This window comes from Leptodactylus fuscus, chromosome 2 (assembly GCF_031893055.1).
Source record: "Leptodactylus fuscus isolate aLepFus1 chromosome 2, aLepFus1.hap2, whole genome shotgun sequence".
In the NCBI taxonomy this organism is placed as follows: Eukaryota; Metazoa; Chordata; class Amphibia; order Anura; family Leptodactylidae; genus Leptodactylus; species Leptodactylus fuscus.
In genome coordinates, this window is record NC_134266.1 from 37,071,812 (window position 1) to 37,086,040 (window position 14,229).

Below are 14,229 nucleotides of genomic sequence, written 5' to 3' on the forward strand. Positions count from 1 at the left end.
TCAGTTATTAGATATATCAAACTGAAATGGCTGTTGCAAACACCAAAATATTTAGAACAAAAAATGATTAAGATTAATAGGGGTGCCCAAACTTTTTCATAGGACTGTATATATATATATACATACACACACACACACTGTATACACACACTGCATATACACACATACAGTACATCTATACACAGATGTGGCATCACAAACCTGAACTTCTGAGGGGGCCATCTTATCACATACGACAACAAAAAAAATGAAACGTTGAAAAATATTTTTTTCCAATGTTTTTTCATTGTCTTTTGTTGTCTTCTGTGATAAGATATGACGCTGCAGATGTCTCACCAATTGCACAAATTTGGGTTAACTCCGTACTGAACCTCTTGGTTTGCCAACTATATCATGGCTATAACCCAACGGAAAAACATTAGAGAGCTGTCCGTCCAATAAGCTCATTCAGCAAACAGTTATTTTTGCCAATCCCCGTTCTGCCGCATGTACATGCACACCTGCTATGTCCAAGCCTCTACACTGACCATGTCACCGATGACAGTCACTACCATTGCAAACAATGAAAGGCAGATTCAGGAAAGAAATGGAGAAATTTGAGGTGGATTCAGAACCAGCAACAAACTTCTGTGTGAACACAGCCTTTGCGTCCTGCTAACAGCTACTGAAGTTGTACGCCATCTTTATGCTCAGTTTCTCACAATTACTCTCACTGTAATACAAGGTGTCAAAAACAGCGGCCTATATCCTGCGATGGGGCCTGCGCGACTCGGGATCTGAACGTCCATGCATGATGTTACAGGATCAGGCTGATTTTCTACAGTCTAGTGAAGACGGAGCCTGCTTTACACTACAACGCTTATAGGTGTGGCATGCTATAGCATGTTTTTATTTATTTTTTTCCGGCATGCTAGGTCGAATTAACATAACTGCATGACAGCAATGCAAGAGATCCCATAGGGTAAGACAGCACCTGAATTATATGTCAACGACAGGCAATTATTACATAGAAAATACTGTAGGGTCCAATTCACACAAAGGTTGTTTTTCCCTGTATGAATTAGCTATAGTATCTATACTATATATTTAGCATTTGTTAGGGAGGAGGACTCTGCATGCTTTACATGTGAAATCATCTCTGCACAATACCAAAATGACACTATCTGCAAATAAAACATTCCCACGAGAACTGACAGTAACGTGGTGTCAGAAGATAAAACAGACTATAAAAATAAAGAGCCGCAGTTACGGGGGTTTAACTGTACTTGGATTTGGTTCCCTAGGAATAAAATCATAAATGCAGGCCTTCTAAAATATCTGTACTAGTTGCGGGTGGTCAGTGGTCGATGTTACGAGTCCATGGTGACCACATCTTCTGGCTAGTAGGACATTAAAAAAAACGGTTCCTGTCCGCCAGATGTTCACACTTCAGTCCCTAATGGCCAGTGATTTATACAGTATCAGTCCCTCATGGTCCTTAGGATATACAGTACCCTAACTAGTAACACCTGAGTTCTAGAGAACTGGTCCCATCTGACCAGTAGGGCATTGCAAAACCAGGAGCTGGTGGCCAGATGTTCACACCTCCGGGCCAGTGATCAATGATATACTGTGTATAGAAATAACTGGTCCATTCCTTGACGAAACGTTTCCTAATGGTCATCAGGTCACATAAAATGGGGCAGATTCTCTATAGCTCACAACAGGAGACTGGCCTGAGTTATAATATATAGGTTGGGCCCAGGCCCCCCAGCCCCAGACACATTCAAAGGAGGTGAAGCAAGAGAAGTGGCCTAGCGCCAAAGATGTGCCACATTATCACCCAATATTTTCCTCTCCTAAAAGGCGAATTTTCCTTAAAATAACTCTGCAACATCTTTTCTTAAAGGAAATGCACATAGAAGATTTTCCACAGCAAGAATTAACACGTACCTCTAAATGACGGGAATTTCAGATCCATAGCAAAATAATCCACAATCCTATGAACAATGGGGCAGGGATTTCAGTGCAGAATACAAGGTGAAATCACGTGGAAATGTCAAGGTCTGAACATGCTGTTAGCAAGTATATGAGCACTGGTATCACAGCCATATCATGTCACAAGATATAACAAGTATACTAGTTCATTGAGCTTGAATTTTGGCAGCGTGCAAAATTTGCTTTAGGTTATGCAAAACTGAAAGTTCAGGTCTTTTTACTTATGGAGTGAACCTTTATGCCATGTGTGATTAAATAAGCTATGTACTATTATTTATTCATTTTAGTCATATATACATATATATACAGTATATACATATATATATATATATATATATATATATATATATATATATATATATATATATATATATATCTCCTATCCTATCCTACTAATATTATAAATGTGAAAGTTTGGATGTTTGTTCCTCAATCACACTACTTTTTATCCCAGTACATGACACCACTGTTATGAATTTATGTTCACATACTATATTACACTGCTCCTACAGTAGCCTTATCTCAGCCAGGGCTGTTATCTCTCTGTGTAAACACACTCTAACCCTCAGTGGTTTGTGTGCACACATTTGCATATTATCTGATCTGCTCCAGGCAGTGCAGATAAACTGACATGGGCAAACACCTTTAATCCAAATTGGTAGTTTGTCAATCTTAAAGAGGACCTTTCACCACTTTTGGGCACATGCAGTGTTATATACTGCTGGAAAGCTGACAGTGCGCTGAATTCAGCGCACTGTCGGCTTTCCCGATCTGTGCCCGGTGTAAAGAGCTTACGGTGCCGGTACCGTAGCGCTTTACAGTCAGAAGGGCGTTTCTGACCATTAGCCAGGAACGTCCTTCTGCCTCGCGGCGCCAAACACGCTGTGCTGTGGAGCGGGGAGGAACGCCCCCTCCCTCTGCTCACACAGCTCGTCCATAGACGAGCATTATCAGGAGCGGGAGGGGGGAGTTCCTCCCCACTCCACAGCACAGCGCGATTGGCGCCGCGAGGCAGAAGGACGTTCCTGGCTAATGGTCAGAAACGCCCTTCTGACTGTAAAGCGCTACGGTACCGGCACCGTAAGCTCTTTACACCGGGCACAGATCGGGAAAGCCGACAGTGCGCTGAATTCAGCGCACTGTCAGCTTTCCAGCAGTATATAACACTGCATGTGCCCAAAAGTGGTGAAAGGTCCTCTTTAAACATGCCTGGAAAAAGAAAATCTAATTTGTCGCAAACAACGAGAGCTATGATGGAAGTCAGAAGCCACACAGTTCTCCTCAAGCGGAGCTGAGGGGGATCATCAACAACACATGCATTATATGGCATCGCAGCGAGCTGATGAGATGCCGGAAACAGGCACAATGCGAAGAATAACTTCAGTGCCAGGCCAACTTGAGAGCTGCCGGAACGCCAGAGCAGATGGATCATCAACACCAACAACATACTCATTATATGGCTTCCCAGCGAGCTGCTGAGATGCCGGAACAATCCCAGGCACAGTGCGAGGAACGCTTTCAGCGACAGGCCAGCTTGACGAGTGTCGAAACGCTGGAGCAAGTGGACAATCAAAACCAACAACACACTCATTATATGGCATCCCAGCGAGCTGCTGAGATACAGGAACAGTCACAGGGTGAGGAACAAGTTCAGCAGCAAGACATCTTAAGAGCTGCCAAAATGCCGGAGCAGGCAAACCATCAATGGCAGCAATTTGCTGAATATAGGCGGATCATACACCCCAACAACCTGCAGACGAAGTCGCGGGCAGAGGCTAGTAACCCAATATATCACAGAGCTCAGCTTCTCTCCTCTATCATATAACCCTATATAATCACAGAGCTCAGCTTCTCTCCACTATCATATAACCCTATATATCACAGAGCTCAGCTTCTCTCCTCTATCATATAACCTATGTGTAATAGAGCTCCTACTATCCTACTAATCCTCCTACTAATATTAGGAGGATAAATGTGAAAGTTTGTATGTTTGTTCCTCAATCACGTAAAAATGGCTGAATGGATTTGGATGAAATTTGGCGCAAAGATAGATTGTAACCTATATTAACACATAGGCTACTTTCTATCCTTGTAAATGACATGGCTTCACAACTGTTGTGAATTTATGTTCATATACTATATTACACTAGTCTTGCAGCATCTTATCTCACTAATTGCACTTTGCTGAAAACAGACCTGCATTTATTTCTGTATAAACCTAAAGGGACAGTTTTGTCGATGGATACCCACTGACTAAAGTATGCCAAAATTCTGGTACAATTTGCTTTTCCCTACTGTGCTTTGTACTCCACTTTGTAAGATAGAAGGATACATAGGTAGGATCTTTCATTATATACCTATAGCAGAAGGCTGCAATGTATTTGCCTACATAGGTATATACTGTATAAATATATGTGTATCTACAGTATATATAAATCAATAGAAAAAAATAGTAGCAATACAATAATAACAGTGAAAATACCGGGACGCTGATATATCTAATCCATATCAGTATCTTGTCTTTGTCAGGTAGCAGTCTGGCTTTACTTGCAAGCCTGGCCAGACTGTGCATAATAAAGGAAGAGATAACACCAAGTGAAACTGAACACCGCTGTGACCTCCTATGTGCAAATCTCCTATACAAGGAAGAACATTACACCCCAAAACACATACGATAGAAAAAAAGTAGAGACGCTTTAGGCTGGTCTTACACTACCGTAATGATTTTACGGTCTGCAAGTCTACGGTCTACCCCCTTTGATCAATATAACAGGGTAAAAAACTCTCTACACAACATAATGCCACTCTGTCCATACAGTCCTATCCACAGCATAAAGACCTGTTATGGAATATCCTGGGGTAAAGAAACATCTCCATCAATATTGGATGTTTGGATGTTTAGATGTTTGTTCCTCAATCATGCAAAAACCGCTCAACCGATTTGGCTCAAATTTTCAACAAACATAGTTCCTAGGCAGGATTGAACGATAGGCTACTTTTTGTCACAATCGCAGACATACATTTTTGCCAGGACGTCCACAAATCCACAACTCATACCACCAGCTCTGCAATCCCACACACTTTTTAGCATAGCAAGCCACAAACGCCCTCTTGCCCTCTCGGGCCTAGCTGCTAACCCCAGGCAGGGGAGGAGGCCGAGGCCAGGGGTGCAGGGGTTAGTGCAAAGGGGTCGGGGGGGGGGGGGGAAGGGGGTTGGAAAGGGGACGCAATGACACCTATACGGGCGAATGGATTGACTGAAATTGCACACATACATAACCTTGGGTCCCGGATTGAATGATAGGCTACATGGAATTCCCGTACACCACCGCAATTCACTCCCGTGACCGGTGCTCATCACTTTTGAATTCGCTGCAGGACCTGGGACGTCATCCCAGCCCCATCAGCAGCTCACCTGGATGGGTGCCACTTCTCTATGTGGGCGGAGCGATCGGCCGGCGTCCACAAAAACATGGCGGCTCTCAGAGGTCCAGAGCGTCCTGAACCAGCGTCGTACTCTGGGGCAGCGAGAAGTGCGTACGCTGCCCCACCTGTGTGGGCTTACCACAGGACCACAGTGCTCTGCCACGGCCGGACAGGGGGTCGCCTGCGCCGCGGTCTGGAACGCCAGTGAGGAGGTTTCCTGTTCCAGTGGGGGATGCGGGAATGGGGGGGCCTGGACAGGTAAACCCGGGGGCCCCTGGAAGGGGGACGGGGACAGGGCCGCCACAGCGCCCACAGATGGAATGGGGGCACATGGCTTGCACGGGGAGCCCGGGGTTTGGTGAGGCTGTGGGCAAAGGTTGGTGGGGGGAAAGGTGACAAGGTCTGGGGGGGAAAAAGGGGTCACTGGGTAGGTAAGACAGGGAAGGGGGCATGGGGTGGTGGGAAAAAAAGGGCACGGGGTAGGTAACATGAGGGAAGGGGGCATGGGGTTGGGGGGAGGGGAGTGGACACGGGGCTAGGGGGGAAAAGGGGCACGGGGTAGGAGAAAGAAGCGAGCACATGAGGGAGTGGGTAGGAAAAAAGGGGGTTGGAGGGGGTTGGCGGGCGCTAGGGGGGAGATGAGGAGAAGGAAGCTGCTGTGGACACAAGGCAAAGGAAGAAGCCTGTGCGGTGCTACAGGTGGGTCATGCAGTGGGTCAGGGTTCCGCGGACGAAGTCGCGGGTACTGCTAGTATAAAATAAATGCAAAAAGATGCCAAAAGGTAATGCAGTTTATAAAGCCTTCTGCATTTCCTAAAACTAACCACAAGCAAAAGTCAGGCACAGAACATCAGTAAAAAAAAAAAATACTAAACTGAAAAAGAATAAGGCGTCCAGTCACGCAGCCTCCTGCTATTTTTGTAAGGAGGACGTGGTGTTTAGAATGGAGGTAAAAGTCCACAAACTGGAAAAACAGAAGAGCAGAATTAACCCACCTATACTATACTGATGCTTTGTAGGGCTACAGTTTTTGCAACAATGACTGCCCCATACCAAGAGGAAATGTAGAAATACCGCCTGTCCTTTTTTAAATTGTTTCTTAAAAATTTACAAATTTTCCTTAAAGTTTTAAAAGAACGATTTCCAAAGCCATGGTGGCAAAACTATAAGGGTGGGCGCTCACAATGCACAGCCACATGCGACCGCCAGGGATCTCATGTTATACGTACCATTAGGATATGTTTATAAGGCACAAAGTGAAGAGAAATTTCTCTCCATTTTCTGACCCCTTTGGCTTTCCGTCAAAACTCTTAGTCACTCTATAAGCCTCAAGTCGCTCGCACCGCAGGTTCTCCAAGGGAATAATTTACAAGATCAAGCAGGGCGCTTATATTTCAGCATTCTGCTTCGGTCTTCCATTGGATACAACAGGAGGCAGATTCCAGGAAGAATTTGGCGTTGATTTTGAGAAATAATCTACATCAGAATTAGCGCCAAATTCCACCTTTACTCTTAGCATGAACTGACAGTTTTCTATCAGATGCTAAAAAGCCATCTTAATAATGATATCTAATAAGTGATCACATGTAAAGGGAAACTCTCAAATAAAACGTTACAATATGTCACACTTTATAGTTGGCCATACATATCAGCTGAATCCACTGATTTACGATATACCTAAAGAAGCGCACTCAGAAAATCTGTCACTAAATTACTAATGTACATCAGATAAATAATAGGGTCATTGAAGGGGGTTGAAAACCACCAAAACCACTGCTATGCTATTATAGGGCCCAATGAGCTGCCCAATGTACTGGGGGGGGGGGGGGCTCACACCATTTGGAGCACCCATTATTTTTGACTGCTGCCACCCAATGCCAACCCCAAAACAAAAGGACATGTCCCATGGACATGACACAAGAGAGATATATGCGCCATATCAATCACAGCCCCTACTACAGCATATGACTGGTTTAAAGGCAGTTTTGGTGGCAGGAGAGTCCCTTTAGTTTAGTCAGAAGCCGTCAGTCCAGGTATATCAGCGCCAGTGTTGCACCCGGTGTCTTACTCGTACAGGCTCTTATATGTTGACTAATCGCAAGTCTCTGTCCAAGCTGCTGCAGTGACCCTTGTGAGATGACTGTAACAAGGCTTTGATTCTACAGGAGACGGCCCTGCCATCATTTTGTCCACCTTTTCTCTATAGGAAAAAAAAACAAACCCCAAAGTGCAGACTCAGCCTATCTATCTAAGCACCCTCATGGGCTCAGGGGCCCTTATCTGTACACAGCACAAAAGCTTACATTTGTGTGCACATGCTGCAGCTACACCTCCCTCCCTCTCTCCACAGGGCATCTCATAGATTCTGCCAGGTGATAACCGATTCTAGGAAAGTCAGCCAGCCGCAAGTGATATTAGATAGGACTTTCACTCCCCACTGGATTGAGCTGGCACAGGTCTCGGTGGCAGTAGCATATTGCGCTCCTCTCAATAAAAATAAAGCATTCGTAATTGCAGTTCGAACGGGATGTAAACCTTCGTAAAATATAAGACATGTATGGTTTATGGGGACTTGTGATATTTCTAAGCCTCTGTTCACATCTGCAATGTTTGTATCATAAGCAAAATCCACAATTCAAGATGAGATTCGTAGCATAATGGACCCATCCTCGTGCTCCCCCCTCCCCTCTCTATAGACTTCTATATAAACGGTCTGGGAATCTTCAGTGAAAATGTATGTGGCAGTGAATTGAGCGGAGCTGATAACAGAAGATAGAAGTAGTTTCCTCTGATAAGATATATTACAAACTTTCTTATATTCACCTGAACTACTCATTTACACTAGGGTTCACGCTAGTAATTGGGTTTCCGTCTTTCAGACACCCTATCCACTTAAAAAGCCGGTACATACAGTATATAATGGGGTCTGCCGGCTCCTTGCAGGACTTTTCGCTCTGCTGATTTTATACAGAATGGGGAACACAGTCTCATACTGAGACTCTAAGGGCTAGTTCACATGAGGGGAAGTTGGCAGCAGATTTTGACGCAGAATCCGCCTCAAAATCCGCTGCCAAAAATGGCTCCCATTGACTTCAATGGGAGCTGCTCGCTTCTTTTTTTCACTAGCTATTAGCGGAAAAAAGAAGCGAGTTGCCCTATCTCTGTCCATTCATCCATTGCGGAATGCCGCGACGGGATGTCGTGACTAGCCGCAACGGAATGTGTCATTTAACTCCATGTGAACTAGCCCAAACACTAGTGTGAACCTAGAGTAACACATAAAAATTTGAAAAACTGAGTCACCGATATGAAAATGACCATAATGGAATGGGGAAGATTTAAAAAAATTATTTAAAAAAATATTATTGCAGTATTTTATAGTATTAACAAAAAAAAAAAAAACATTTTCTCCTTTTTTCACATTTTCCTGGATATTTAAAAAAAAAAAAAAAGACAGAAAAATAAATGAATCACAGAAAAAAAAAAGACACAAAAGTTATTTCAATAACTTGAATGAAAAAACGGTATAGCTTTCAAAAGGGCATGAACTGAAAAAAAAAATGGCGGCCATTAACCAGGAAAGATGGTGGTTAAAGGGCTGGACCAAGCTTGCAATTTATTAATAATCCAAAGAATACGAGATAACTTTCTAATTCATGGGACTCTCACCGATCAGGAGAATGTGGCCTTGTGCCAAGTCATATAGCCATTCATCCCTATAGGACTGCTGGAAAGAACCAAAGCATAACACTGATGGGGTGCAAAGTACAAAGTACCCCCATCCTCGTGATCAAATCGAACCCCACCAGATCCAACTACCTTTTAGGTGATTCTTTGTAAACTTGGCACAACCGCTTAAATTAGGATTTCATGGAAAACATACCCTATGTGTGTCATGTATATGCACCCTATGGTTCTCCAAAACTACAACTCCCAGCATGTTCTGAAACCAGAATGGTAAATCTCCTTACAAGCATTGTTCCTTACATTTCCAAACAATACACAAGTGAAACTTCTTCCATAAGCCCCACTCTGTGAGAAACTCTGCATGCTGGCACCTTCTTTAAGAAGATCCCTTCCCTAGACAAGGCCTTTTCTCATGCAGATTTGGTTGCTTATCTCAATGAGGTGCTGCACATGGTGACACTGTCATTTGCCCTTGGGTGCTATCTCCCTATTAACAGAGAGTGATTATTGCCTTCTACCGTATTCTGCACATCTTGGTGTGTAAACCCACCAATAAATCAACCGATATGACCCAGAAAGATTCGACCATCTACATTACACAAAAATCTTACAGGGCAAAGTCCCCTGTGGTCCTGGCCTTCTATTTGCAGCAAGTTCATTGACCCAATAATAGCATTATATGGGCGCTATCTGCACCCGAATTATCAAGAGGCTCTGACCTCCTAATAACGCCTGCGCACAGAGCGAGAATCGAGTAAGGAACTGGCATAGAGCTTCTTAATAACTCACCTCCTGAGATGTAAGAAATACGTCAGGTAATACGTCAGGAAATATGTCGATGTGATATACATTGCCACTGCAGTGGATGATATTTAGACATATCCGGTCCATTCACTGCTGTAAAAACCTACAGCACCAAGTGAAGAGAACTGACAGCACGGCCATATCTGGCTGCAGGTTTGGTACTGTGTTCAACCTTTACAGTGCACCTACCAAATAGCATAAAACGCGTCATGTGAATCCAGTCTATCTATAACAGGCACGGTTGCTATTATTTTCACCATCTAGGCTCACGGACAGAAATTTCAGTTCAACCCCGCCAAATACTAAGGACGCAAACTGTAGTTTTTCAGCTGCTCTCACACGACCAAGTCTCAGACATAAGACTTGGTGCATGTGATCAGCTTATTTCCCAGCCTGTAGCTTACGCCAGGAGAGGGACTCTAACATTATAGTTATTTGTGATGCCTCCCAGTATAGTGAATATAATACAGGACAATATGTCATTGGGAGGTAGAGACGTGTAGCATTATACAGAACTATAATACTAGTTATAATACCATCTTAAAGTACAATCCGGGAAATAAGGAGATCACACACGTCTAAGACTCAGTAGTGTAAAAACAGCCATAGAGATTTTTCTTTATCTCCAAATGACATTGGTCGGCAGGTATCTACAACTGCAGAGTATAGCGCCATAGGGCTCTGTGTACAATGCAGAGCCCTCAGGCTGTATTCAGACAGGATCGGCACATTTAGTAGCTGGATTGCAAATCCTTTGAACACATTAGTAACTAACATCTTACAAACAAAACACAAGTGGTTAGACTGCTTCGACCTGAAAGAAAGTCACACACATCAACTTTTTACAACAAAAGCACTTTGAGGTACCAAAATCCCAATCTTATGTTCATGGTTCCTGGGATGCTATTACAACTGAGGAGTCACCAAAACCAAAAATGTCTACCCAGCCCCGCAGATACCTAGGTTAGGGTATTTCCTCCTTGTGAATCGCTGCCTCTTTGGCTGAGATATCCTGTTTTGGTGAGTATGTAAATGAACCCCTTGGAGGACAATGGTCTTTTACCTTTTTGGAACATGTGGCAACACCCCTGCTGTCCCAAGGGGCTTATTTGCATATTGACAAAAACAGCAAAGGCAGCGATTCACAAAGAGGTAATAGATTGTCAGCCCCTGTGAGCAGGACCCCCACTCTGTTTGATACGCTAATTTCTTTGTTACATTGTAATGTCTCACATTGTCTGTTCACGTGTCCTCTGATTTGTAAAGTGCTACGGAATAGGTTGGCGCTATATCTATTTAGTATTAGTGTTTGGTTCAGGTGACCCCAGCCTATCGATCGGAGGTTCTAGTAAAAGCGCAGTGTGTTTGTTTTTTAAATGGAGTCTGTTTTAGCAGTCGAAATACAAGTTAGCCTTTGTTCACATTGCACAATGTAGATGTATATAGGTGTATCAGGAGAGAGCAGTCACTGTATAATGCATGAGCAGCCTTGTACGTCCCATATACGCCAATATAGTGGCAAAATTACAACACGTGACCATGTAGAAAAACGCATACTGCACAATCCAATGTGTTTTCCTATACAATAAGGCTCCATTCACATCTGCGTCAGGTGTCTCTCCAGTGCAGATCTGTCAAAAATTGCCCGATGGGAGGGGGGAAAAAATGACACCCTCTGGATCTGTTATTTTCCGGGTCCGTTGTCCATTTATCCTCCAATGGACCAGAACAGAAAGAAAAACGAAAAGTGAAGATAGGGTAAGAAAAATATACCAGAACGTACAGAGGCCAAAGAGTCACTCGTGATGACCTAGGGCTGTGTTATACACTCAGACATGTTCATCAAATGCAATGTATGAACACAGACTTAGCGACTGTATCTTTGTAACAGACTTGTCAGGATTTCGTGTTCATAGTCCCCTGCAGATAGATTACATCTCTAAACGTCCTGACAAGGTTACATCCACATCAGTGTCCATTCTGATGCAGAATCTGCTTAAAATCGCAGGAGAAAAAGTTCTGCAAGCATGATTTTTGAATCCGATGAAGTCACAGAGAACAAGAATTGACCCTCGATAGATCCCCATTATCCTCAATGGGGTCCCTCAGGATCTGTCTTTATTGTTTAATCTGTTCCGACAATGGACCAAGAGAATAGGATTAAACAACGCAGATGAATGTACCATAAGAGTAGCACGCTATGAAACACACAAAAAGCAGCTTTTCTGCGAGTGTCCCCCTCCCCATGGGGTCTCGATCTGCAAGGACAAAGCTGCTCCAATAAACATTTCTGTCCGATGCAATGGTACCTAAACATGGGGACACCCTGGGACCCCACAGACGCACAGGCAATAGCATCAAATAATAGGAACATAAAAATCATCCAAAAACACCAAACCGAAACCTCACGGAAGTTGCAGCTGAGACCACCCCCCATGACAGGGGCCCTTTAAGACACAGACAGAGCAGCACTTCACCCAAAACATGAGCCCATGGCTTTGTAAAACTTCTGACACAGGATGCCATTCACACAGCTCGTCCCCTGGGCTCAGCACACAGACAAAAAGATGCAAGACAAAGCTCAGTGTACACAGCTCCCTACAAACAATGGAGCACACAACCAGGGACCTTTCCCCAAAAACACACAAAAACTCCGCATGCCTGGGCTAAGACAAGGGCAGAGGAGCTACGCCATGTAGGGGGAGAAGTAACTGCTCCATGAACTCTGACATAGGGGGGTATAAGGGCAGGGTGAGGGGAGGCCAGGAAGCCCCTCACTGCTGGAGGGCTCCGCATTAACCCGTTAGCTGCTGGATGAGGCTCACTTGTTTATATGGAGGACAAACTTGGCTACTTCAGCCCTCAGAGCAGGGGCTAGTGCGGGGGCTATGTGGCCTGTGCGCCGTGTAGTCGGGGGTCGGCAGCCCATCTTGTACTTACTTGCTCCTTAGATGTCGGTGTATTCGGCTCAGGCAGTAACCGCTAGCAGCGCGGACAGGAGGAATGAGGGAGGGAGGGAGCAGCTCCGGACTGCGAGACTGCACGCCGGGACAGAGGGAGGCGCCAGGCCGGGGGGCTGGCTGAGCACAGTGGGGAAGGTGGAACAATGTTTCAGGGCTGAGGAGAGCGGCAGGAACTCACACAAAGGGGGGGATATCCTGTGAGCTAAGCCGGGGCTCGGGGGGTGATGGGTCTGCTGTGTGGTGGTGCACGGGATCAGGGGGGCAGAGACGGCCATGATGGCCACTGGTGGCGTAACAAGTCCAGGACAAGACGGTGCTGCCTGGTGATAGCACTGGGCGACTATGGGAGATGTGAGGGTATAGCGGTTTGGGTTGTGTTATGGCGGATATGGCACTTCTGAGGTGAAGTGACTGGCACTATGGTGGAGATGGGTTTGATGGCTGCTATGGGGGTTTTGAGGTGACTTGGCCACTTGTGAGGTGACTGGCAGTTTTGAGGTGGCTTTAATGGTTGAGAGGTGGTTATGGGTGACTTGGGGATTTGTAGGATTTTGGCTTTGGTGTGAGGTTTTTTGTTTTTTCTTTATGTAGATTGTGAGCCCCATATAGAGATTACAATGTACATTTTCCCTATCAGTATGTCTTTGTAGAATGGGAGGAAATCCACACAAACATAGCGTGAACATACAAACTCCCTGCAGATGTTGTTCCTGGAAGAATTTGAACCCAGGACTCCAGCACTGCAAGGCTAATCACTGAGCCACCACGTTGCCCCTGGTGTGAGGTATTCTGTGGGGACTCTGGCATTTTTGAGGTGGCATTAGATGGTTTTCATGGGGCTTAGCTGTTTTGAGGTGGCAAGCGGTGACTTTGGCATTTTTGAGGTGACCTTGGCACCTTTGTGATATGAGGTGACTTATGAAGGTGTTTGTACCCCTGGGGCTTAGACGTGACGTCACATGGCTTTAGTTTTTTTTTCAGGTGCGCTCCTGGATGCTTTTCAGGTGGCATGCGGTAACTTTGGCACTTAGAGGTGACTTTGGCACTTACGGAGGTCAAGGAGGATAAAGCTACCTGTGCCAAATCATTGGGTGTGTCTGTGGTATATCTGGAGTCACGGGGGAGTTCATAAGCCTGGATATATCTCACAGCTACAGATCCTGGCGCTGCCAAACTGCTCATCCAGTTATAAAACTGATACCTGGACACTGTGCTGTTATACGTGTGAAGTCTCTGCTAGTCGTATATCAGCATATATAAGGTTCCTGGTTAGTGCGTGGAAATCCCTATCTAATCCAGAGGAGCTGTAGTCGGCATGTAGTGCCCAATGTGTGCCCTTTGTTTTATACACTGTACACAAAAAAAAATCTAC

General features: G+C 44.8%; 1 protein-coding gene across 2 annotated transcripts in view; it reads right to left on the minus strand.

The window, feature by feature from the left end:
* ST3GAL6 (ST3 beta-galactoside alpha-2,3-sialyltransferase 6) overlaps positions 1 to 12,948 on the minus strand; it is a 111,653-nt gene extending 98,705 nt beyond the window's left edge. For both annotated transcript variants that reach the window (XM_075263632.1, XM_075263631.1), the window contains exon 1: positions 12,835 to 12,948. The gene's annotated coding sequence lies outside the window, so the exon portion shown is untranslated. The remainder of the gene's footprint in view (positions 1 to 12,834) is intronic.
* Between the last annotated feature and the right edge of the window lie 1,281 nt (positions 12,949 to 14,229).